Source organism: Scardinius erythrophthalmus (genome assembly GCF_964197995.2).
Source record: "Scardinius erythrophthalmus genome assembly, chromosome: 15".
Taxonomy (NCBI): Eukaryota; Metazoa; Chordata; class Actinopteri; order Cypriniformes; family Leuciscidae; genus Scardinius; species Scardinius erythrophthalmus.
This window is the reverse complement of record NC_138235.1, coordinates 213,955-218,315: the sequence shown is the minus strand read 5'-3', so window position 1 is coordinate 218,315 and position 4,361 is coordinate 213,955. Positions and strand designations below refer to the sequence as shown.

General features: G+C 39.0%; 1 pseudogene across 1 annotated transcript; it reads right to left on the bottom strand.

Annotated features, from left to right (window-relative positions):
• Nucleotides 1-3,036: 3,036 nt before the first annotated feature.
• On the bottom strand, nt 3,037-4,044 carry LOC308702729 (trace amine-associated receptor 13c-like; annotated as a pseudogene). Its single transcript has one exon. The product of its transcript is annotated as a trace amine-associated receptor 13c-like (transcript).
• Nucleotides 4,045-4,361: the final 317 nt, after the last annotated feature.

Genomic DNA, 4,361 nt, shown 5'->3' with positions numbered 1-4,361 from the left:
TGGCGTTATTTCATCCCTAGTTATGCCTACAATGCAAAATTGTTCCCTCGCGATTGGAAGCTCCTGTAGCCGCCGCATTTCAGAACATTGCAGCGTGAAATGCCACAACAGCGGTTTGTGAACAGGTCTTAGTGAGTTAGGAGTCCTCTCAACTTCTTTTAAGCGGTCCCAGGCTTAGGTGCTACTTTTAGGGCTAAAATGCTTCGTGAATTACTCTTAGTGAAAAAAATTTGGAGTCCTAAAGTTACGAGTGACACGCCCATTATTTTTAGGAGTTGCTCCTAAATTCGCCAGTTAGGAGCTACTTTTAGCCTTAAAAAACTTTGTGAATACGGCCCCAGACTGTTATCAGTTTGTAGCAGTAAATGAAGAGATGTCTCATCGATCACAAGTTCAGTATGGCGTACCACAAGGCTCAGTGCTAGGACCGCTGCTGTTCACTCTGTACATGCTACCCTTAGGAGATATAATTAGGAAACACGGAATTAGCTTCCACTGTTATGCTGACGATACTCAGCTCTATATTTCTTCAAAACCTAACGAAACTTATAAATTCACAAAATTAACGGAATGCATAGCGGATATAAAAAATTGGATGACTCGTAATTTCCTACTTCTAAATTCTGAAAAAACAGAGATTCTAATTATTGGACAAAAAACTTCCTCACGTAATAACCTAGAATACTGTCTAACACTCGATGGCTGCTCTGTTAAGTCTTCGTCGTCGGTTAGGAACCTGGGTGTGCTCTTTGATACCAATCTTTCATTTGAAAGTCACTTGTCTAGCATCTATAAAACCGCATTTTTCCATCTTAAAAATATATCTAAATTACGCCATATGCTCTCATTGACAAATGCGGAACAGTTAGTTCATGCGTTCATGACCTCAAGGCTAGATTATTGTAATGCTCTACTGGGTGGTTGCCCTGCACGCTTAATAAACAAACTACAGCTGGTCCAAAACGCAGCAGCTCGAGTTCTTACCAGAACCAGGAAGGATGACCATATTAGCCCGGTTCTGTCAACACTGCACTGGCTCCCTATTAAACATAGCATCAATTTTTAAATATTGCTGATCACTTACAAAGCACTGAATGGTTTAGCTCCGCAGTACTTGAGCGAGCTCTTAACGCATTATAGTCCGTCACGTCTATTGCGATCTCAAAATTTCGGCCAGTTGATAATACCTAGAATATCTAAATCGACTGTTGGCGGGAGATCTTTTTCCTATTTAGCAGCAAAACTCTGGAACAGTCTTCCTACCATTGTCCGGGAAGCAGACACACTCTGTCAGTTCAAAGCTAGATTAAAGACACATCTCTTTGACCTAGCATTCACATAATACATTATAGACTTCTATAATTTAATGTTAGGCTGCATAGATTAGATCAGCCGGAACTGGGAACACTTCCCACAAATCCTGATGTACTCATTACATCATGAGAAGAATGGCATCTATGCTAATTTTAGTGTCTGTGTTTATCCCGAGGTTTTCCCGCAGCCTGCCGGATCCAGGCCGTATCCAGATCTGACGAAGGACCTTCGCCTGGACCGATGACAACGCAGTGCTGAAGTGCCAACTAGTCTCTCCCTATGGAGGATCCCTCTACCACTCTACAGATAAGGCGTTGTCGGGGAAATTCGTATCGCATTCCTACCCCGAAGCGACAAAATAAAATACAATTCTATATCAAATTTTAAAAGGTATCAGTTTGTTTAGGCTTGGCTTGTAGGGAATTCCAAACCTGCGCACGTATATTCAAACGCTCATAACTATAGAACCCATTCTAAATGCGCATGTGAACGCCATCAGCGTTTCTCACAGGTCTGCGTTTAAAGTCTGTGTAGAGAGAATGGTGTCGTCTTAGCGGCCCCTAATTTAATAACAAATGATCATTGCGACGGAAGCGAATCAATCAAAACTAACTTTAGATGGAATATAACTTTATTAAAGAACCGCTATAAAGCCAAAACAATCTCTGTTACCTTAAATTATATGTTTATCTCTGTAAAGCTGCTTTGAAACAATCTACATTGTTAAAAGCGCTATATAAATGAAGATGACTTGACTTGGTGTGATCTATAATATTGTTACACTGCCAGGGCACTAGTCAGCTGTATAACGGTGTGGCAGCTGTATACAGGGTGGGATGGCTACGTAGTTTGCCAGTGAATAAAAAAATTATACTATGTGAATCCGTCCAGCTATGTCTTTATTATTATCTTAAGAACCCAACTCAACAGAAAAGGCCAGTCTGCTGCAGTCCATGAGGATGATCTGTGGGACTTACAGCAGCTCCTGGCTACACCACATATGACGGCTTATTTTCATATTGTTCAGGGACTCATTGTTCCATTTCTTTCAGTCAAATGTCTGCGGAACTTGTTTATTTTATGTTTATGTTGTTGAATCTTTTTATGGAAGCTAATATTCTATTCTATTCCAATATTTATACATTAAGACATTTTCTGGAAATAAAAGCAGTTGAAAGTTAGAGGACATCACTTTTTTACCGAGTTTAGTTCTGTATGACTGTCCCTTTTTTGTCATTATGTTTTTGATAACACAGATGCAACATGACTGATGAAAGTGATTAAGCATAAAGCACATAATATCTACATTTACCATTTAGTTTATTTAATGAGCTAATTTAATACAATTTATGAACTAATTTCAGTTTAATTAATTGTTCAAATTGAACATCAAATGCAGAAAACATACTCTCTGAAATAAAACAAAGATACATGTAGTGTAAATTACAAATATAAATCCTACAAAGATAATCATATCCTTTATGAGTGACAGCTTTACCAGTTTTATTACAATTGATGCTCTGTAATTGAACTGGCTCTATCACTCTCTCTCCTCTCTCCACTATAACTGGTGTGTGGTGAGCGCACTGGGGCCGTTGTACTGTGGCTGCCTTCACATCATCCCAGTGGTTGAGGAGAGATCCCCTGATATGATTGTAAAGTGCTTTGGGTGTTCAGTAGTACATATGAAAGTGCTATATAAATGCCTCATTCTATTCTATTCTATTCTGTAAAAATATTGACCAGAGAGGATCCTGGCTGAAATATCTTCAGAGTTAAGATGTGTTTAACTGTCTTTTTAAACCAGGGATAAAATATAGCATAGATCAGAGGATCCAAACCTTGGTTTAGGTTCCACATCCATGATAAAATAATTCTGGTTATGTCAGAGCTTGCAAATGTAAAACTGGTATAGTATGGAACATAGGAAACCATATAAACTACCACAATGATTCCTAATGTCAGAGTAGCTTTACTCTCAGATTTCCTCTTCAATGAACCTTCTGTTACACATTTACCACCCTTCATCATAGAGTTTATAACTCACATGCTGATGTACTACATAGAAAATCCTCATATATAAAGTTAGGCATATGATACATGGAAAAATAAAAGTAATTGTCGCATCAACGATAAACAAGGGAATTCCCCCATAAACAGCACAATATCCATAACACACTTCGGCTGTGGATGAATTGATGTTAAAATATTTATACACAATTATAACTGAAAGAGAATAAGAAAATGAAAAAACCCAACTCAGACAGATGGTTATTAAAGTTTTAGTTGTGGTTATTTTCTGTGGGTAGTTTAAAGGGTAACACACAGCCACATAACGATCAACAGCAATTAAAACTAAACTACTGAGAGCTGCTGTGGAGAGAAATGTAAAGGCTAAAAGATACAGACTACACAAAGTTTCTCCTAAGGACCAACAATAAGCCTCAATATGTATGATGGCCTCTATGGGCATTATAAAAAGTCCAAAAAGCATATCAGCCACAGCCAGAGAGAGAATAATCAGGTTTGTTGGAGTGTGAAGCATCTTGAAGTGAGAGATAGAGATGATCACCAGCAGGTTCAGATACGCAGTCCATGCTGACAGCAATGAAAAAAACACATGCATAATAATGTATTCATGTCTGGAGAGTTGATACATGATGAGTTGATGCCAGGAAAGCAGTAAAAAGTCTCATGATACTCTGTCTCATTGGCCATGAGTGAGTCTCCTCCTGTTGTTCTGCTCTCTTTCTTGTCATATAATTTATAGGGCCCTATCTTGCACCCAGCGCAATTGACTTTGTACACCGACGCATGTATCATTCCTATTTTGCACCCGCGCAAAGCGCGCTTTTCCCTCCACAGAAGCACGTCGCTAAACTAATGAATGAATTTGCGCTCCCTGGGCGGTTCAGCGCAAAGAGGAGTCGTGTTCCGGCGCAAACGTTCCTTCATGCTATTTTGCAGGTTTAGAAAACAATTGCGCCACTAACCAGGAAAAAATAGTTTAAAGTCAGTGGCGCGTTGCTCATGTTATTCATATGCTA